Source organism: Hylaeus volcanicus, chromosome 8 (genome assembly GCF_026283585.1).
Source record: "Hylaeus volcanicus isolate JK05 chromosome 8, UHH_iyHylVolc1.0_haploid, whole genome shotgun sequence".
Taxonomy (NCBI): domain Eukaryota; kingdom Metazoa; phylum Arthropoda; class Insecta; order Hymenoptera; family Colletidae; genus Hylaeus; species Hylaeus volcanicus.
In genome coordinates this window covers 911,623-934,742 of record NC_071983.1, presented here as the reverse complement: position 1 = coordinate 934,742, position 23,120 = coordinate 911,623, and the positions used below count along the sequence as shown (strand labels likewise).

At 45.2% G+C, this 23,120-nt stretch overlaps 1 protein-coding gene across 6 annotated transcripts in view; it reads left to right on the top strand.

Moving 5' to 3' along the window:
- Positions 1-23,120, top strand: part of LOC128881619 (zinc transporter ZIP11) — a 68,641-nt gene that overhangs the window by 27,443 nt on the left and 18,078 nt on the right. The gene's annotated exons all lie outside the window — the stretch shown is intronic.

The following is a 23,120-nucleotide window of genomic DNA, read 5'->3' as shown; positions in this document are numbered from 1 at the left end:
GAAGAGGAACACGGGATGTGTCCGTGGATGAAAGGGGAGGACGCGTCGCTCGAGAAAAATACAGATATACATACATTCGTCGTGTCGAGGAAAAATCGGTGGGAAGTTCGGAGAGAGAGAGAGAGAGGCGTGGACGCCGAGAAACGTGGCGGCAGGCGAACGTGAAAATAGAAGCGGCCGGATGTTGAAAGTCGCGGGGTCAGGGAAAATGATGGTGATAATACCGAGGAAGAGGAGCGATAGGCGAAAAGGGATATCGGAAGGAAGGAAGGAAGGAAGGAAGGAAGGAAAAACTAAACAACGACGGTGCGGTAATCGGTCCGGTGATGTTAAGGGGATGCGTCACGTGGTGCGTCGTACTGTCGTTGTGCGCACGGTCGACCGAACGAGGACAGGGGGGGCGGCGGAGGGGAGGTGAGGAACCGAGGGGGATAGGGCGACGCGTTGCATCGGAAAGCCGGAGGAGCACCGGTGCTGCACCCGTCAGCAGTCTCACGATGCACTTTGCCCTGCGCGTCTCCGATGCAGTGGCGCACGTGCGGCTCGACTCGAACCGACACGATTCGACTCGACTCGGCACGACACGACGCTACACGATGACGAGTTTCGACGCGACGCGCGAACGAAACCACGCGAAATTAACTCGTCGCGAGCGACGACAGTGCTCTGGCTACACGGTGACGAAACATCTCGACTTCCTGTTACTTTGGTTCGCGCAACGCGCGCCGATTCGGAAGCCTTTCCTCTTTACCCGTTGCGTTATCTCTCTCTTCATTTAGATTTTCGACCTTCTCCCACCTTTCAAACTCGTATGGACAAAATTAAACTTTTTTCGAATCCTGGGGGCCACCAACTTCCCACCCTTGGACGTTGGCCTCTTCGTTCTCGCTGTCCCGTCATCCCCTCCACTCCGTTTCGTCCTCTCACCGCCCCCGCCGCGTGTAACGTGTGCTCGTTATTACATAACAGTTTCCACGTTGTGTCTTTTAGGATGACGACCCGTTTACCATGATTCCTACCCTTTTCCTTCCGGTCTCTCGCTTTTTCTCGTCGACGTTCTGCTTTAACTTCGTTCCGTCACGTGTCGCGACGACTTTCTCGCGTTCACCCACCTCAAAGGTTCGGACGTCTGTCGTCGACCTCGAGAAAAGAGGCGACTTTTTCGAAGGACTCGCGATTTAACCACAGTTTTCGTTTTTAGTTTTTCTTTGCATCGTGCATTTTACTTGCCACGGAAATCCGTACGACCTTTTGCCTCCGATGCCCTCCCACCATTCCCACGTGCCAACGAACTTTCTACAAAAAGTAATCACCGACGTACAGCTAGCGCCGGAAGTCGTAGGAAGATGTCAATTGTACAACGCTATCTTGCGAGCGAACCTATACGCCAATTAAACGGAAATAAACGAGCAGACCGATATTCTGCGTCGTAATTATTTCCTTCGTTAATTGTCGCCGCGGATAGTCAGAAAATTTGGAAGATGCGACAACCGGAACTTGTATGGAGTGCGATCTAAGGATACAAAGGAGCATACATTATTACTTCCCCATCCGGGTTTCCGAGTGAGTACGACTTCAGATTAATCTTAGTTGATTTTTCTATCCTGTTTTATTGTGAATCGCCGAGTTCACTAGGTGTTGTAATTTTATTCGATGACTAGGATTTTCTAAAGTATTTATCGTTTCACAATTTATTGCTGTGTTGTTGAAGCTGTTTATCGTTCCTCGTAAATAGGGGAGGAAATGAATGTTCCTAAGCTTTCTGCCCGAATATGTAGATTTTTGAGAAACCTATATCTCGCGGATGATTCTTACGAGTCTGTTCGAGATGGCTTTTCGTAGAGGATTTTCCAAAAGGGACGTCGAGATTGTCTTTTGGTAAAAACATAAGTTCATTTTGGAAACCTGTTTATAGTAGAATAAATTTAGTATCCATTTGACAAGTCAGCAAATTTTGTCAAATAATTGTATACCATTCTACACGTCTCACGTGAAATTAGTCGTTTCGTCGCATTGTACGCGATCGATCCCGTCGAAACAGCGTGGAAAACAAATCCAGTAACACCGATTAACAAATTGTGGTTCCGTGTAACGAGAGAAACCCCTCTCTCGCCCTCTGCTACACTTTGTGGGAACATTTGGCAGTGGCACATAGGCGCGTTTGTGCTGTAGTAGGTGTACGCCAACAAAAGCGTGTGGGTTTATATATAGAAATAGCACCGACGGAACAGCACCGGAAGTGAAGGAGTTCCGCCCAAGCCTGAAGGGTCACCGCACTTTGAAAACCGGGATCCAAGACTGCACGTATTACGTTTACTTGTCGGAATTCTATCTATGTCTGTTTCTCGAGTCCGCGCGTATGTACGTGGAGTACCGTTTGTTGCCGTGCAACGCGAAAATTGAAGTTGCAAAACAAAAGCATTGTTCTGGAGCAGTGATTCTTAACCGCTGCGTCGTGGCAGGTCGGGTTAGATTGTAGATATGTTTGCTAACGGGATGAATTTTTATTCGTTACAGGCTTTAGAATTGTTAATATAATTTGGAGAAAAAAAATTTAGGACCAAAGCTTTTTGATGGGACACAATTTAAAGAAGACCTAAAACATACATAGATGATATTTTATATACAATATATTCGAACAGTAAGAATAGTAGAAACCCATGTACCATAAATGAAAAAAGGTTAAGAATCGCTGTTTTATGGAGTCCTTCTGGAACGAGCTAGTCTACATAGATATTTCTTTCTCAACGTTTTTTAGTATTCCCATGGCGAACGTGTGAAATTCGACCGCAACACTGTTAACCGATGCGTCTCGAGCCCACGGGAAACATTAAAGAGGATGTCGAAGGTAGCATCCACGGGCGGAAATAAGGCAGCCGTTCCTAGGAGCAAGATTTAAGGTCTTGACGGCGCATGAAGCGTTTCCCTCGTTAACGCGTGCAAACGTTTCCATGCTAAACGCGTGACTTTATGAATGAAACCACTACCGAGCGCGGTAGTTCCTACGCGATGGCAGTAGTACTCGCGTTTACTCGCTCGTTCCACGTAGGAAGGAAGTCGCGGGCGAGCTAGTATTGTCCGTTCCAGCGGTGGTGAGCGTCGACCGCGACTGGTCAATTACCCGGTCAATATTTTTACGGCAGGATGCCGCATTCAAGGAAGTGTAACTACGTCTGCAGGCCATCTACAGGGTGCTTTTAATCGCGTCGATGTCTAATGTATTATTCATGGTTCAATTAGGTACCGTCGAATTCGCGGCGACTCTCGCGTAACGAGCCGTAGATGCATCGCGAAAATTGCCGCGACATCGATGCTTCCTCGACGATCGTGTTTATATCGAAAGTCGTCCTCCTCATCTTGCCCATCGAAAGAGGAGAATATTCGCTAGAGAAGTATAGGTGGAGGTCTGAGGTTTACTGACATCGAATAGCATTCGATTTCAAACGGGGTTTATTTATATAGACGTTTTGTTTAATTTAAGGGAGAAATACGGAAATTGAAGTACTTATTTAATTATTTGTTTGGGATAATTAACGTGTAGAAATCACGATTATTTTTTATAGAATGATTATTCTTAGAATTTCGTGTCTTATGTTTCTTTTGTGATTCTCTGTGAAGTCAGCAACGTGCTTGGCAAACTTTGAGATCAAAAACAAGGCCACTTTTACTATTATTGAATATTCGTTAGGGTACCGTCGAGACGAGACGCGTTCCAAGTAGCTCGAAACAGTGTCGCGATGGGCCACGTCCGATCGAATTCTAGGCCGCCGACTGGCGACTCTATTTCTAAACTCATTTCTATTTTCTATTTGCATGCGCCAGCGTCGTCACGACAATTTTGTACGTCTGCGATATTTCGAGGAGTCAGCGGTTACCCTGTCGCTTCGCCACTCCTACCGGATGAGTGTTTCGAGAAAATGTAGCCAGTGACGGTGCGACAAGAAAATTTATCGATCGATCGATAGTCTCCCACGAACCGTTTCGATCGAGTATTCAGAACCCAAACCCACTGATAGCGTTGCACTGTTTCTCAAACTTTTTTCAATCTTAAATCCTCATGGTTTGTGAAATCCAGAGTATTTCTCGTCAATAACAATCTAGTTACAGCACTCAAAGTCACGTTCCACCAACGACGTAAACACTTTCTCAATTATATGATGTCAACAAAAAAAGTTGTTGACTACGTCGTCGACTAAGCCGACGAACTTCTCGGAATTTTCCAACTGCCTCCAAAATATTGAAAAACACTGTACCAGCCGGAAACAGAGTCTTTCATCGCGTCGAACGATTTCACAGAGAATTTATGGCGGATAACGCAAACGGCAAAGGACGATACGACTACTCTGTTTGCGTCAGAATCTAATCGTATCCGATCGAGTAATTAGTGCGTACTACCGAGCGGTCATTAAGCATTGGCATTCTCTAGGTGAACGTCACGCGGCCACTTTGCGCGACTGTGCGCTCGTAGCCATAATAGTTGCAATCGCGTTCGCCTCGCGTGCGAGCTGGTACACCGTCTAAAGGCGATAAGCGATCGACGCATCGGAATTCTCGTTACATAATCGATCGTTGATGTATATCGCCTGTCGCTCGTTTTCGGAAAATCGGGCCCCCGCAGTGCCTTCCACGCAAAGGGTATCGGTATCGTTGCACGCACGCGCGCCTAGGAAAACACGCGTAATTTCGAAAGCGCCTCGTTCATAATGCATGAGATCTTTATGGTCTGCGTATAAAACCAAATTCACCTCGACATTGACTTTACGCAAATCGCTGCCGCATTTCGTTGACCCAGCACTCTGGAACGTTTCGCGTATGTCGGAGCGTAAATCCACGTTTCCATGTGTACCTGTGACGACAGATCGCGCTTTCGAAGGCGACGATCCTCTTTGGGCTGGGTTTAAACGGGTGTAAGACAGCTTATTATAATTCAAAGCGTGAAATCGTTGCGGTTTGAAGTTTGATTAAACAATTTAACGAAAAAAGGAATACTTGGGGTACATTTAAGTGGCCCATCTTCTTTTTATTACAAAACAAAATCTTAACGTCCCTTTTGGGAAATTCTTCTTACATAAAGTACATACTTGAGCAGAATATTCCATTTTATTTGAAATTTTGATCTCCATGAAAAGTTTGTCTATCTTAGCATTACACGTTACATTATAACCATCTCTACCCAGCTTAAGGTGGTTGAGTGTATCGTGCGCCATACGTTGCATACGTGGCTTAAGGGTTTATATACCGTCGTTGACATAATTTATCAACTTTAGAGGATTTGATATGAATATAGAGATTTTTTCGATCAAATAACCGCTCGATATATAGTGCTGTCAACTTTAAAATGTTGGACGCTTGAGTCTCTACTAATTTTTTTTTTATATTTCCAAAGCTTTCTGAAAGATTTTCACGTAATCTCTTTCTATGAAACACGAAAAATACTACAATCCCCCTTAGGTGTCTTTTGAGGATCTCAATTTATTTCCGTGGAAGTCTCGCGTCGCGTTTTCACGAAACCCTGAGATTTCGAGGGTGCAAGAACCGCGAGGGGAACGCGGTGCCCTCCACTAGAGCGTTACAGAGCGGAGAACAGGATGGCATACGGTCCGTTGAAAGGATTTTCATTGCATGCGCGCTAGGCGTGACGCTAGAGTAGCGATACATAGAGGCAAAGTCTAAGACGGGGAACAAGGGAGTCAGCCATTTTATGAAACGACTCAGCCATCTCGTCTACGTCTCGTCTCACCGCCATTAGAGCGCGCCACGTTCACGAGATTTGGCGAAAATACAGACACGGGTTTCATAGTTGCGGACAATCGCAACTACGTGTTGCGGCATCCTCGATACAGCCACCGAGCGGGAAGTTCAAATTAAACGTAGTTCCACGCGAGGAGAGCGCGCGCGTCGCTCGACACGCGACTCTCTTTCGCGAATTTTCCCATGTTTTTCTTCGTTTTTCTTCGGTTTTTCTTGGTCTATTTTCTTGATCTATGGCAGGATCGGTGGTTAAAAGGACCAGTGTGCTCGACGAAGCGCATCAATCATCGGCCGTTCCTCGAGAGTGGAGTTTCAGTCGCATGTTCGATCCACTTACGCTCGATAATGCCCCATCTTTTCAACCCGTAATTTCCGTGTTTTCCGACCTCGTGGCTTCCCCCACCCCGTGTGGTCCGCGCACGCTTCACGATGTCGCGAAGGTGGCGGATGGATGAAAAGAGAGATTCCGGCACGAGGAGAAGGCCGAACAGAGAGAAAAGGAGAGGACGACGTGCTACGTGGGGAGAACGAAGGAAAAAAGTATGCGGTCGCTGCGTGCGTGCGAGAGAGACGCTCGCGAAGGATCGGATTGCGAGAGGGGCGTGGGGGCTCGTGGCGGATTCGGGCAGGGGGTGGGGGGTAGAAACAGAGAGAGATAGAACGGGGAATCCACGAGCGATCGGCTGCCCTACTCAGTCCTCGTCCGTCTGCCAGTCGGTCATCTACGGTGTAAGTTTGACAGCTCGTGCCCTTACGTCACTCGAGTTTTCGACGAGCTCTTGCGCTTCCGCGAACTCGGCAGTGTTCTCTGGTGTGCCTTCGTAGTTGTTGGAAGAGATACGCATCCGTGGGCACGATCAAGTGTTATTGTGAAACGTTATCCTCCCTGTACCTAAGTCAATCATTTTTGGATTTATACAACAACTACTCGTTTATTCAAGATCACAGATCGCGTGTATCTCGTCCATCGACTATGCTTCTCTCGTTGAAATTCAGTGTCGTTTTCCCGAATATCGGTACGATTTCGTTCGATCGCGATTTTCCATGGAAAAATCGGTATCGTGTCGCGCAGTACCACGTTCCCTTTTTTATCCACCTTGAAGATGGCCAATTCAATTATCCACCTTGAAGATAATAATCGACAGTACCGTCGTGACGTCCACGGACACGGCCAACATCTATAAGAACGTAAAAGAAGGTATGTGTCGTAACGAGATGGTTTGAATGTGTTCGTCAACACCACCGCGGTATCGCGTGTACGTGTGACGCTCCGATTCCCGTGATAGACCAACGTCACGTATGTGCGACGATGATTTTCTATTTTATGGCCGTGTTAGCAAAGGAAGTTGGAGCTATAGACCAGTGTTGCGTGTGACACACCGTTCGGAATATCTTAGTCTATGTAGTATATTTCATTTCGCATATAGTTTGAGTATAATTGCTAGGAGCATAGTCTGGTCTGTCTTTCGAAACGATTTTCCACATTAACGGTGGACTTGGGTAGCTAAACACGGTAATGCTTCAAGTATTGCTCCATTTATACAACTTAGAAGAAAACTTTCTATATAACTGTGTATTAGTCTAGGTTGATATTAACTTGTGCGTGCTCAAAAGTAGGCTTTTGATAGATAAAGTATTAACACTAAAGCTACCAAACGTTGTACTTGGAATTTTTGTCTAAAATGACTCAATTATTAATGCCTTTTGTTGGAAATTATGGTGTCACAAAAAAATAGAGAACTAATAATATCGATAAGTTCTTTTCGCCCTCTCTCCCTCTAATTTCAAATATTGTAATTTAAATATACGTCATTGGTAGTTTTAATGTTAACGAACAACCAACAGGGTTTCCCGATCGCAGTGCTGGTATCGGGGGGATTCCCCTGGTACCTCCGGCGTGGCTCGCGTTGCGCGAAAACTCGAGGAAAGAAAATTAGCACCGTAAGTGCAAAACTCGCTCTGTACACCGCCGTTACGACGACGAGCAGACTTAGTATTAATAAAGTCGTCGCTGCGTAAACAGTACGTTGCGAAATAGTGCACTGTTTCGCGGTGTCTCTTTGCGATTCTCCGATCAACGTTGAACGTTTTCTTTCGTCGAAATCCCCAGCATCTGTGATCACTGGGTTCCTCTGATCGTAGATTCGATCCAAAGGAAATCGTATCTTCTAGTAGTAGAGAAAATGTCTTGGAAACTCGAGTTGGAGCATTTTCTTTGAGTCAATTTTCAAGGAAATACTTTTCAATGGAGTTTCGGTGTTAAATAGACACTTGGTTAGTTGTGCGATCAGAAATCGAGCGAATGTCATCTATTGTCGTGATCCGCATCGATTAGAAACATATTCGTTCCCGAATTGCGTCTAAAACCTCCCCAACGACCATGTTCTTTTTTCGCGAATGGAAGCCACGGTTTGCTGGACCATAATGGTCGTCTGTCGGATAATCCGTAGTCGCTTTGACGTTCGATCCTTGCGTCGATTAACGTTAATGAAGTTTGAGTGACGCATACGCGCATCATCGATGATTAAAGCGTTAATCTCGGCAGCGTATCTGGGAATTCGCAGACTCACCGAGGAAAAGGCGAAACGGTTCTATAACGCGTCCGCTTTGGAGCGAGTCGATCGGAAGTGTGTGCTCGGTGTTCATCCCTATTTCGCGCGTCGGTGAACGAACTGGAGGCGGCAACAAAGAGGAGGTGGCGACGGCGGGGGCCAAGACGAGCGGGGAGGGCAGCTTCCGCGCGCGAACTTTTTCTCGGACGAGCGATCGCCGATCGTGTCATAGTTTTCGGTCGGTGATCCTCGACCGAGGAGAATCAACGAGCTCGACATTCAGGCGTCCGTGAAGAACAAGCGATGAAATCGAGGATGCGAACGGACTGCGCGCGAAATTTTACGCTGGACGGCCGTGTGTGTGTAACGCACGTGCCCCCGAGGCTGCGCACGCGCACCACCGTACCCCGTTTGATCTCGCGAATGGCGCAAGTAGATCCGCGCGTATTATTAAATAGATAACGACCATAAATTTGGGCAAGTTACATAAAGGCGCAAAAGTGCGCGTTAACGTCCAACCGTTCTATTTATGTACCAGCGGCGACCGGCGATCTAGGACAGTGACTCTCAAACGCGTTTCTCGACTTCTGATCGCGGCACTCGTTAGTGGATACTCTTGGGATCTTTGAAGGTGTCGTGACTGTTTGTTTATCGAGAAGGTAAATACATGTTATTATTATGTGTATTTGAAGATGGAGAAGCAGAGGATTGATACGGGGTAGTTGAATTCAGGGTGAATACTAATGGGAATCTATGTTCATTAGAATTGATCAATGATTTGTATTTTATTATCAGCGTTTATTAATTACGTCCCATGGTAGAATCTCTTACAGGAGGCAAATAGTGCGAGCTATAGAGAGTTAATATGTAACAGGAACAAAAACGATTTATACAATAATAATAGAATAATGAAATTCTTAGTTGTCCACGGTGAATTATTTTATTCCATTTCACTTGAAATAGAGTATGTACAGTAATTACATTCCATGTGATAAAATATTTCACCGCAATAGGAACCTACAACAGTAAATACTATTTATCGTAGTATACTGTACATTTCATGCGCAAAGTTTTACGTTGGACGCCTTCCAAAAAGTTCCAGACCCTATCCACTCACAGAAAACGTAACAAAGATGACTTTCTTGACCCGGCAAAAGCACTTTATCTATTCGCTTCAGTATTCTGTAAAGCTTATCGTAGAAAAATATTCAATTTTATTCCACGCTATTTAATTCCCCTTCACTTGGAATAAAACATGTCAAATTCTACTTCATTTCATTTATTATCCAACAAGAATCGCCAATCTGTTATCTCCTATTGAACGAATAAAGCAATCGAGCGTCACTGGTCGAGAAAGTCATCGGGAACACTGTCTCTGTTTATCGTTGCCCGTATGTCTATTTGCCTTTTATCAATTTTAGAAGCGATAATTTCTTTTCCGAATTGCGAGATCGCGAGAGAGTCACACGCGTAGACGGAAATGTGTGCGTTTCACGCGCTCGCTCTCTGTACAGAGGCTAGAACACGCGTGGTTTTTTTCCATCCGCGCGAAGCCACGGACGAGATCGGTTTATCGAGGGAAAGCTGGGAATAGTTCGCTGGATATTCGTCGGGCGCGCAGTAGAAAGGCACGTTTATGATCAGACGAGCGTTTATACGTCCGCGCGTCGCGGAAAGGTTCAGACCAACGATTAGGCAAAACCCACCTTTGAACGAGGAAACGAGAGACAAAAAGATCAGCAAACATTAGATTTATTCGTCCGTCCACAGATTCTTACGTCCATGATTAGGACCAAGGCTTTATGACCATTCGCGACATCGAAATCGAAGGTACGTAGTGTACAAGTTTTTCCGTGGCGCCACGACGCATCATTGGCACACTTCCAAACGAATAATCAGCTTTGTCTATTTTCGTTGATACCGATTTCTGTAGATCATAGGATATCGTCTACATACCCTGTCGGTGTTTCCTCGGTCGAAAAATCGTTGGCGTTTCCGGTGAGTCTTCCCTTTTTCGAGGAAAAGAGGAAGAAGGAGAATCCTTACCCGCGTGTTACTTTTCTTAGTGTGATCTGTCGTAGGACATGGAAATATAGGAGATGCATGTTTCGAAGTTAATTGGCTCGTTAGTTTACGAGAAATCATGTCGATCAGTCTGAAAAAGTAGTTGTAGGAAAAACGTGTTTAAAGTTCACCTTCTCTAACTGCACCAAGTCAACTTGGATTCCCTGTAGTTTCGTTCCTATTTAAAGTCTGGTACGATAATTGGCTTGTGTATTTCGTATCAGTAATATAGAAAAGTATGATTACGAATATTTTCTATTAATATTTTTCTTATATCATTTGGGGTGAGGGTGGGGTGATATTGCTATTGTTTCTATATTGATTTGCCCATTCGTATCATTAGTGCAACACTCCCTTTAAACCTCACCTTCACTCCTCGTATCTCCGCTCGATCCCTTATCGGTTGCATCCAATTGGTCGTGGAAGGCACCAAACGCGTCTCGCTCTAAACCACGTCGCATGCAACAGGTATCTGGCTTGACGTCACGATTTCAGGACGAATAAAGAAAGCGCGATGCATAATACCGCGTGCAAGAGCGAAGAGAGGCGTCGCGGCGAGGGTGAGTGTCGGCGGCGATCCCCCGACGGTAGAGGTTTCTACCGCTCGACGGTGGCGTCGTCGGTGGAATCATACACGCGTGCATACTCTTTCAGTTTTATCTCTCCGTTTTTCGCGTTCGTCTCTGTCTCTTCTCCCGCATTGTCGACCGAGAGAGACAAACTTAGCCGAGTCGGAGTTGTGTCACCGCGACGCCCTGTTATGCGACTGTTATTCAACGTGCGCGGAAATGTGCGCCGGAAACGGAGGATGTAGATATACCTAGGGAACATCCACACCGACGAGCGTTTTCTCTACCGTTTAGCGACGCGCAGTCCTCGACTCTTCGCCAAGGAAACTGATACGCATTTACAGAAATGAAAGTTTTCCGTGTCTCCTAAATATCCTCATTCATATTCCACGTCTTTACTTGCTCGATAATCCAATTATAAATGAATCTCGTTCTTTGTACGAAAAAGTGAAATAATCCTGCATATCCTAAACGCTGTAACAAGTAAACAAGCTCTAGTTTTGGAGGTCCTTGAACTCTGTCCAAAGCGTTCTCGACCTTCCTGAAACAGTATGCACGTTGCCATACTCTAACAATAACATCGCGACAGTATCGAGTAATAATCAGTCGTATCCGATAGAAGATTTCCAGCGAGTCGAAAGTTGTCGGAATTATCGTTCCAGGAAAATAAATATCGCGATAGAATGGTCTTGCGCGTTTTTCGTCGATTCGTCGTCCTTTCTGCACGGGCACGTAGAGTCTGGGGTGGGAGAACAGTACCTGGCAGGTATAACGGGGTGTCGGTAGAGACGGTCGCTGCCACTATGGGAATTCTAATTAGAGATAATGACGTCATTAAGGTCTGAGCCACGAGGTGACGAGACGAGACGAGACGAGACGAGACGGTCTGCTGCGCTTACTGTACATACGCTATTCCGAGTGCGCGCGCACCGATGGTGCCGCGAAACGAGCTTTGTTCGCGGCTGCGTGCTCTATCGTGGCCGATGCACGTCTCCTCCTCCAGTGCTAACGTACTCTCTACATTCTAGCCAAGAAGCCGAAACCAGCTCCCTGTCGCGAGCAGTAGAATAGACGAGTTTACCGCCCTGTGGAAACCGGCGAGAGACCGCTGAGACGCGGTTTTATCGTCGCGAGACGGGCGTCTCTGTATCGGCATCGTATGCGTGGCGTTAATTTCAGTATTATTGAAATGTACAAACGCGTATCTCTCGTCGCCTTCATTCATTCCATTCCCTTTCCGTTATCGCGCAACCGTACATTTTTTTCTTATCTTTCTGCGCGCGCGCCGGTCGACGAGCAACGAGTTTACTCCGGGCTTTCGTGAATAAGAATATTGGCGAGCGATACGCCGCACCGCTCCGTGAGTTATGTTCACTTTTTTTTATTTTATTTTTCTAGTTTCCTTCTCGCTTTTTCCGCCCGGTTGTGAAGTAACGAGCAGTTTCGGTACAGAGTCCAGCGCGATAGCGTTTCAGGCGCGGACGTGAAACTTTAGTCGTGGCGACGATCTGTCGGAATTGTGTTTTAAACGCCTTGTATACGTAGATTTTTGCGAAAGAGAAAAAGAAAGGAGTAGGTTCTGGTTGGTATGAGATAGAATAGGGTATGGGAGTGGAATGGATAGTAGGTTGCAGGAGTTAATGGTGCGAAGAATAGGGGAGTCTCAAAGTCTGGACGCATACACGGAATAAAGAAAATTTAACTGATGCAAGGAATCGGAAGATGACATTTATTAACATTATTTCGTATGTAGGCATTAGGGACACTTTATAGCAATTCATGTAGATGTGGAATGGCTCCTTTTGCTGTATGAGCATCTTGATCCCTCTTTGAGCTTCATCTCATTAATAAATCAATGTACCCTGGATAAAAAAAAAAATGATAAAAATATTAAAAATTCTAGAACATATGCTAGACAAGTAGTGCTGAATTTAAAGTTCCTGTCCCCCTCGAGTAAGCATAGTCAGCCGGGTCCACGATAGGACGCGGGTACTCCACGGATCTCATCGTTCCGTTCGGTACGGCAACGGATGACCAATCCGTCTCTTGTTCGTATCGTGATCGCGTCAGCTCTGTAGCGCGCGGGCGGGATAGTTTGCGTGTGTGTCGGTAGCGTTGTTTCTCTGCCAACGTCACGCGACAGCTATGTGCGACACACCGAGTCCCGGGGCGTACCACTCGGATTGCAAAACTCCCAGGGCCGTCTACCAGCGGATCACGAACGCGACGGAGTGCCGCCTGTGACACTCTACCTATTATTGGAAATTGTATTACGCGTGTCAACCCTTTTGCTGGCGGATTGGATCTCCCAGACCGAGCGCATTTAATTCTGTCATTGCATTTGCGCTAATTACGGCGGATCGGTTTGGTCTTCCAAGTTCCTCTCCATTAGTATGCATTAATCTAGGCTGGCATTACCTTTGGTAAACAACCACATGGTTGGTAGGTTCTGGAATTAAAAAGCTATAGGTACATGAAGTGTTAGGATACGATGTGTGTTTAGTTCTATAGGGTTTTCCTTGCAATTCATGAATTGTCTTTGGACAAATTGTGAACTTTAGGTGTACATTCGTATGCAATTAATTTTATCTTGTTCATTCTATTTCTCATCAGAATACTTTTCCTCGAAGAACGAGTCGCTAGGCCATCGTTAATCCAAATTTAACGATAGAAATTAATGTACGTGGTCTGTGAGATCCGATCCTATGCCCAGAAGGGTTCATAGCCACCCTGTACAGACGATTAAGATTTCTTGAAAGAGCAGCTCCGCGCTGTGCACGGTGCAGTTTGTATGGGACTTGTGGCGAGCCGCTGCTAAACAGGACCTTATATGGCGCAAATATCCCCGTGGCTCCTCGTCCCGTGGCATTCCTCGACCACCTTCCTGAGCGAGATATTTCATCGGCGACTCGGGAGTTCTCCCGTTTCTTCGGTGCGTCCACCCCTTTCGTTCGTGGGAATCGCGGTCCTGGACTCTGTCGCCTGTTATTCGCCAAGTTGAACCTTGGCAAACAGAATTTCGCAGGATCTACGACTCTTTAACTCAATCATAGTGGACGACTCACACAGTATGTTTTTTTTTTAAATTTTGCATCGAGGGTAGACGATCAGAAAGCTTTCAGTAGATGAAGTGCTAGAACTTGTGATGTCAAAATTGGCACATACTGCAAAAGCAGTATTTAGGAATTGATATGTACGTTAAACATTCAGATAAAATTTTCCTTAGGATGTAAAATCAAATAGTATAACCTCGTTTATTGCGCGAAAGCTTCAATTATTGCACGTCTAGACTAGAGGATGATCGTTAAACATTAAGTATGCTTGGAAGTAATATGAGTCTATTATCAATCGCTTCAACGAGAGGTTGGGACAACAAGCGTTCGTCTTACAGGATTTCATTTGCAATTAGGGTCCGACTGCTCTCGGTGAATAGTTTCTTTTATAAATTGCCCTTAGTCAAATTATCACAAACTAAAATGAAAAATGTTGAAATTAAATAATGTTAGTCTTGAGATGAAAAATCGATATACAGTAGAAGCTCGATAATTGCATAAGAGCTTCTGTTATTCCATGCGTAGACAAGTGAAGAGAACGACAGGTAAACACGAAGCAAAGTCGATGCAACCACTAGGATATGCCGACTTAAAGTCCTCGAATGAAATTCCCCTTTTCCCAGCGGTTCTTACTAAATCGGAACAACGAAAAGCACGTTGGATTGAGAGCCGCTGGCATGCCTAGACGCTGCTGCTCCCGGCATCATCGCTGTCGCGCGGTTGGCTCTTTAAACTTTAAAAGCCAACACGTCGGCCGCGAAACTATTGACGACCGGACAGGGCCGTCGTCGAACCAGAGGACCCCCACCAGCCTGTCGGGGCTCCTTTCGAATTTTCTCCTCTCCATTCTCGACACTCGGTCTCTTAACTCTCTCGTTCTCTCTCGTGCACGGTGTTCCGTTCGATGGGCGACGGTGGCTGGGCCCTCCGCCTTTCTCCGTTACACGTCGCGGGCTAAGCCGTCCCCCGAGCTCACGAAAACCGTCTCGCTGTCCTCCGTCGCGGGAACCGACGCCGACGCCTTGCCACCGCGCGGTTATGCAAAACAATTATCGCGGAATGCGGTCAGCTGTTCCGAGACGCGCGTTGACGTCATGCGGTTAACGCGTGCGCGAATTCTTGCGGGCTCCTACGCACGTGCGTCGCGACTACGTGACCCTGCGAAACTGCACCCTCCACTTCGAGTGGGATCTCATCGTCTTCCTCCCCTCTCTTTCTCTCTTTCACTTACACCGCCGTCATTCTCCTCGCGCAGCTGCTCAATCTTTCCGCCACCTAATTAGAGAAACGCGCGACGTCTCCCGCAGCACTTCCGTTTCCCGCTTGCGTAACGCGTCGCCTCCCCGAGACACGCCTCGTCCTTGAAACTTTTACACGTGTCAGAATTACACAGGCTGCCTCGTTCACGAGAAGACCGAAATCTGGCGAACGTTTATCGGGGGGATCCACGTCGGAAGATTGGTAAAGTTGGTTGAACGTTGGTAGTCTAGCGTGGTGCTCGAAAGACGATCATTAATTGCTGCTTAAACACCGGTATCGTTCGCTGTACAAATATTTTGTCATCACACAAAGCACAGGTATCGTCGCGCCCGGCGTCTACTATCTTCGTCGAGTTCATCTCTCCCATCGTGCGCCGACTGGGCGAACTTTAATTTCACCCGTGATCTTTGCCAGCCGTAACAGAAAACTGTCCAGTAGGAACAGAAAAAGAAGGAAATCATTTTCAGGTTTATTTATTTATTTTCAAGAAAAAGGAGAAACAAATCCTCGAATTTGTTTATTTACACAAAGAAGGAGGATCTAATACTCTAAATTCATTTAGGGGGAGGAGGATGCAATTGCCTCCTGACATTCCTGTGAGTGTGGGAAAGCGTTATGAGAAAAAAAAAAGAACGGCATCGTTCGCTCCTTGGAAGCACGACGAGAGAATGAGGCCTGAAACGACGAATTAGTAGGTCGTTGGTTGGCCGTCGATCCTCTCTATGGCAGCAGCGGCGATCGGCGGTGTGGGTCTTTAAAAAATTAGCAAGGTTCGGTCCGCGCGTGGGTTCGTTCAACTTTGGCTGCTCAGTCGAGCTCTCGCGCGCGCACACGCGGGAATATTTCTCCCCTTCCTCGTCTCCGTCGTACATCCCTCTTCCTTTCTTTCTAGCTCCTCTTCCGTCTTCTTCCATTCATATGTATAGCGAATGTTCCGCCCAAGTGACTCACTGTTTCCACCTCCTTTTTTTCTTTTATCATTTTTCCCCGCTGCTCGTTATCCAAGAGATACCCGTGGCTTGGCTAACGAGATCGCGTTCGAGCGGCTTCGAGGCACGCGGAAATACGTGTCACGTGTTTTCACGAAACGTTGCTAGATATACCCTAACCTAGACCTAACCGTCACGGATGGCGTCGTGGCGATGGAAAATTTCCAAAGGATCGTTGCTACCTTTAAGAACGTCGCGGCGCTCGCACCGCGGCGCGAATCAGGAATTCTCAACAGAGGCTACTTGGACTTGGCCAATTAGTTGTGAAGCAGACAAATTACTTAGGGCTTGAGGGTTTCACAATATTAGAAATAATATATTTGTTCAAATTAATCGAAGGATAAAGACAGTTTTTGGAGAATGCAAATGGGTTCATGGATAGATGAGGATCTTGGAGATCGGAAGAGAAATATGTCTAAGATAAAGGGGTTGGTCTTATTTATTTAATTCATTTACAGTGGTTCATGCAGCCAGCTATTTATATTTCATAAATATTGCCAAGAATAATTTTTTCTTCTCAATATTTCTTGAAATTTTGCAATATATCTAGCTCCTGGTGATTCTATGGTATCCACTATTCTTTCGTTTATTAAATAAAAGTTTCGTTGATCGAGTTCCGCGATGTTGAGAACTCCTGATCCAGGCGGCACGAGAGGCCGTGAACGCGGTTCCTGCAGGTAAACGTCCGCGTGTCGTCGCTCGAAAAGAATGCCTTAATTACGCCGGAGGACCGAATCTTTTACCCAGTCAAGTTTGGACTCTGCTAGATCTAGTTCCATACGAATCAACAGTGGCGTGGAATGCGCGATAAGCAGGAAAGAATACAGTTACGACACGTTCTTTCCATTCGTGAGTGTTTCTCTTCCAAAGCGAAGCCTATCGTAAAAACACGAATATGTGGAAAACGTTCCACGTCGCCGCGCGTGTCGTATTATCGTCCTCTGGTCGCGAGAAAGAAAATTATTTGGATCAGCGAGAAGAGAACGATCGATCAAAGATCCACGAATAAGATGGAGGAATCGTCGATACCGCGATTAGCCGCATGATGGCTCGGCGTGGACGCACGTAGTGTGCTCGATAGCCCTGTACGCGAGTAGCGTGTTTGTTCTCTCGTAATCGACTCTCGGATCAGCCAATGAACCAAGTCCTATTGCTTGGACCAGCAGCACCAAGCGTCGGGGACGTATCTAAACGCGACATAGCTATAGTGTGTGATGCGAGGCATCGTGGGAACTCCTTGGAGGCGCAGGGGTTCTCAGTTTAGAAGCACTGAAAACGAAAACGATATTCGACAGTCTGTCGCCTCTGTCAAATGTAAGAATTTGCCCTCTGATGGTGTTTGAAGCATTAGTGATAAGATATTTGACACAAGTACCCCTCCTCGATGACTTGAGCAACATAAAGATGGCTAATTATCGCAACATCGATTCTCCCGGTGTTGTTTTCGATGAAAGATTTCTTTGTTCAATGGTCCATGTGTCCAGACTCAAGAAATGGACGATTTTGAAAATGGTTGAACGAAACGCCAAAGGGTCGAGAAGGGCCGAGCACGTAGGAAGCAAAGCTGAGAGACAGACGGCGGTAGCCGACCGGACGTAGGTACGTCTTCGTCTTCTCCGGTTCGTGCTTTAGTTGGCGAGTTTTTGCCGCGTTTTACGAGCGCTTTAGCGGCGCTTTTTATAGCCGGCGGGTCACTTCACAATGCGCCATCACTGTACGCTTTTTACAGACATCCTTTATCTAAGCGGTAGTATCGAATGTGTGGGTACTTTGCATATGGGTTATATAATGCGTGTACGCGTACAGGCTCTTCCCAATCGCGCGTTCGATGCACCGACGTGTACCTTACCATAATGAACACGAAACATTCATGGAAAGAAAATGACCCCTCAAAGACCCCTGCAAGATTAGATCCTATATACCACCGCAGCGCCTCATCGCAAATAGAACCGCGAAAGTTGTTTATACCATTAAATCATTCGGAGTTTATTATCGAAAAGCTCGTGACGTAAGCGTTGAAAATAATTTGTCTTTCGGCCGATGAAAATATCGGTATTTATTTATGCCGTTGCAGCGTGCGCGCGCGTTCTCGCGCTCGTGTATCTTTGGCCGTGTGCGTATCTCTGCGTACCACGTCCTGTGCATAGATCGTTCCCTCTTTCTCTCGCCATTCAGAGACTCGCCATGAATGAACCGCAGACTCTTCGTTCTCCCCGTAGTAAATACTTTTTCCCACACGTTCAACGCAACAATGGCCACCGTTCAAGGTTCGAGGGTAAACGCGAACCTTGACAACTTATCTGTCTACCCTTGTTTGATTCGTGTTTCGCGTTTTCGCGTTTTTTTTTCCTACGTGTTGAAAAACACGAAAGGGGCTACAATAGATCCCCTATATGCAACTATGAATGTTCCTTCAAAGGAAAGTAGCAGTGAGCGTACGAGACTTTTCGTTTCCCATCGATTTCGATTTAGGGATGTCAGTATCGTTCCTTTCGCGCAACCGGTAGTCGCGCGCACGATTTAAGAAGGGGTTAACGAACTCCGGTTTCCCCGATAGCGTAACATTCGTGGGTAAATACTTTACGAGTGCTCGCTGAAACGTTAACTAGATACTCAGTTCTCTCAGTTATCGCCAACAAAGGATAGCAGGCCCCGTTAGTTCGAACGTGTGAAAATCCCGTTCGACGCGATACATTCATTATTGATTTTACAATATCCTGTAATTATCCGCGCGCGATTAATCGCGGGTAATTGCTGTGGGACCATCGAACGATCCTATCGAGCCTACTCCTCGATCGAAGTACTGACCGAGGAAATTGGAACAACGAAGCGTGTCTCGCTAACAATCAGAGCTGTAACTCTTGCCAAATTTCAAACGTGGCGCCTCTTTTATCTACGTAGTACATATTTAGCTCTAAAAATAACTAAGATGTTGTTCGTACATTTTTTCGTTTTAATTCTGATATATAGACAGTTTGTAGATGCAATCTTATTAATACATAGTTTGGAGCCTATCGAGGGCCATTTTTAAATAAAAAAATACGCCATAGGACCGAACGAACAAATCCACCGACCCGGCCGGATCATCTGCGAGCTTCTTTTTTGGTTGTATTGTAACTAGGTCACGCACTCGCCTCGTCGAATCCTTCGCGTTCGCACATGCGTACTCTGTTTCCGCTCCTGACGTCACTTCCCCTCTCCTGGTGCGCCCCAGACAACCGAGACTACTGGCCACGTTGCTTCCAAGATAGAACTCTAGCCCAAAATTGGCACGCAAAGTTCCACGATGGTGTTCGCCTAACGATAAAGTAGTTGGTCACCGTCGAATCCATTCACGGTGCGATTTCGTTTGCAAAAAATCGAAAAATAATTATGGGAGTTGACATCGATGATCAGGTTCTGAGGAAACTTTTGTTATTTGAGTTTTTAAGTTTCGTGACTGCAGTAGGTAGAAGTGTTGTTTGAAATTTTTGTTACTTAGGGCGGTATTTTACATTCTCTACTCACCTTTTGGTAGTATTATTTCGATTATATTCAATTTGTCGCTCTAACATGTATGTTTTTCCTCGTTGCATTCAATTATTTAATAATTGATTAAAACCCATCTGTTTTTTGATGAATTGAACGAAAAAACATTGTTCGTGGCGTTAGCAACGTAGGCGTATTATTTTCACCGTTAACACCGGTCGCTCGGATATCGGCCAGAACGCGAATACAACTGATAAAAGGTTTGCGTCATAGCGCCACCTGCGCGGAGCACGAATGGCTCGATTGCGTAAATGGCTGTAGCATGAGCTCGCCTCGCGTACATATATGTGCATTCGCAGGAAATCGTCGTTGGCTCGCGTGTCCACGCATCGTCGTGAAAGGAAGCGACGAAAAGCAACACGCGCAACAGGTCTTTTCAGATTCCGCAAACCCCTACCGCAATGAAATCCTTTTCCCCTACTCGTGCTCTTTCGCGAACTCGTCCGATTCTCCAAGCACACGTCTCTGGTCGTATAAGGTGATATCGCGATTAGGACAACTTGGATAGTAGAAATTCGTTGGTGATTTAATAAAAATTGGAGTTTGAATTGGACATTATTTTACTTCATTTACAATATCTATCGTGTCTATTATACAACATATCGTGTCTTACACGCCGGATGAAAGCCAAACAAAATAGAGGAAACGTAAGTGTCGTCTACTTTGTTCTGTAGGTTACAAACCATTGTTTAAACACGGTATCCATGCTAGAACAGAACAAGCAACGTTTCCACAGGTGTTTATTATTTGACACAACGCCTCATATTGAACGATCAAAAACTTATCTCGGTATCTGCTCGATCGAACGACTTGGCGAATTAGTCGTTTCACATTTCTCGAATTTGTCATCTACATATTATTTCAATAAAATTGCGCTGATTTACGATTCTGCATGATAACACGGAAAACTACGCGGTGTCCATCGGATATTTTGCGATTAGCAGTATGTATACTGCAACGAGAGAGACATGCGACGGGGGAAAATAAAATGGCGAAGCACCAGATCATTGGTGATTATGGATTTACACCATTTTTATAAGAAATGTTTTTCTCGCACCGTGTAGCAAGTGAACTTTAGTCACCACAGTCACGAGGAAATATTGCACATTGGAACTTTTAGAGTCAACATGTTTTTTTTTTAAATGTTACTTGCATAAATTTTGTTCTTAAAAAGCCAGACCTATACTATTTGCATAATAAACATCTAATATATATATACACGAGTTAAAAATATGGTCGAGGAGTTTTTTCAAATACACGACAACTTAAGCATTCCTTCAATTAAATGTGTACCGTATTTATTATACAAAAACACCGAAAGTATACCAGTCTTGGCCGAGTTCTTACAATAAATAATAATCTCTAATCTATAAGAATTGCACATACATATGTATTTAAAACCACTCGCGATCCTACATAATTACGGCCAGTGTATAATTATAATCAGTCTGGGTGCGTGCACCTATAAGTAAACATACGGACACACAATCATCCACAATCACATATATTAAATCTTGAGATAGCGTGCTCTTAAGAAACTATCTATGACCTTTATGACTTTAATATCATGTCTCTCAAAGAGCTCTCGCATTAAGTACAGAGATTTCTTTTCTAATTCCGTCAAACTGACCCAACGTGTTTTTTCTGTCATCACGGGACATAACCATGCGATATGATCCAGGTCTCGTTCAAGATATGTTTAATATGAATTTTTATCTTTTTTTTTTCATATATAAATTATTTACGCTGTATGGAGATATCCTAAACAGGACCTGGATCATATCGTGCGTTTGTGTCCTATAAACACATCCACCAACTACCAAAGTAATTATACCAACTCTGTGAATGCAAATGACTCCATCGAGGAGTCATTGCAGGAAAGAAACGAGTTAACTGCCCACAGGGGGCGGCGAGCACACGAGGTCCAGTAAGCGCAAACACCATAGGACACGCATCTCAAAAGACAAAAGAGTCGGAATTCGGTTTATCTCGCGCCGCAGGCAGACTCCACAGTCGATTCGTCGCTGTTCGCGTTTTCGATTTCGTAATCGTGACTTCTGGTATCGGTATTCGATTCTGGTGCGCCGCAGGTCCCCCTCTCTCCTCTTCGCGCTAGGCTTCCTCTTTCCCTCGTTCCCGGCTGAATGGAGGCGTCAGAATTCTTATCGACTGGCGGAGAGCGCGTTTACGTCAGAGCCAGTGGCAACGGAAAAAGTTTTGTCCTGTTCGAACGCGCGACGATATCGCGGCACAGGGAACCAATCGTTGTTCCGTCGACACACCATTTTTTATTTTTCTATCGCGGAGGCGAATGTCGGCACGTTATTCCTCGCTCGACAGAGTTTATGCTTTCTCGTCCTTTCCAGCGACGAGTCTCTTTAAATCCCCATGCGCTGGCCTCGTGTTCCTATCGAGCGTTTCCGGCTCTTCCAGGACACTCGCTTAATCTTGCGAAACTCGAGAAACCGACGCGCGTCGATGCTAATTTCCTTTCTTCGCCTCGCCTTGGATTTTTCTTATTTTTTTGTTTTGTTTTGTTTTGTTTTTTTTCATTTGCGCGTTTGCGACGTCTACTATTTATCGGACGATTTTCTTATGGGTGGTAATAATCATTTCCTGTGTTACTGCAATATCAAATTTCTGTATGCTAAATTTGTTTAATGCAATTTTAATGAATAGGGGTTCACGTAAGAATAAGGTAATTCCTGTTAATTAAAATTATAATGAAACTTTGGTTGTAACATTACTGTTGCGAATGTAGCGGTATGATATGTTAACACATGTAGACATAAATCATTTTCAAGAACGAATAAAAATTGATATAGAAGGTGTACAATTGGCATGCATGATTAATTCACATTAAAATTATTAGAATAGCAATTTTCTGACTCATATTTAATATATGCTAAATTGTGCGTTCAGTGTCTACCAATTGTAGCGCGCTCCGTTGAATGCTGTCGTAAATACTAGCTCTCAAGGTTGATACGCCATTCCTAAGCGAAATATAGAAAGTATCTTTGTATTGGCTTAATCGGAGACCGTACTTTATATATCTAGTGACTTCAGCTACGCGGATAGCGAAGAGACCTCTATCGGAATCCGCTGCGATGCGTGTCCGCCCACTCATCGCTACAGCATATACACATCCACCCTCTTTCTCGATTGAAATTAAGTATCTCAAATGACAGTTTTCGATTACAGATAATTTCGCAAGGCTCTTGAATCATCTTGTTTCATTTTCACGAAAGCTACTAATATCGAAAATGAAGAGACTGTAAACATTCATATAAAAAATTGCATTTGCACGCTGTTTAGCATTACCAAAAGAATATATATACAAATATAGTTCATATT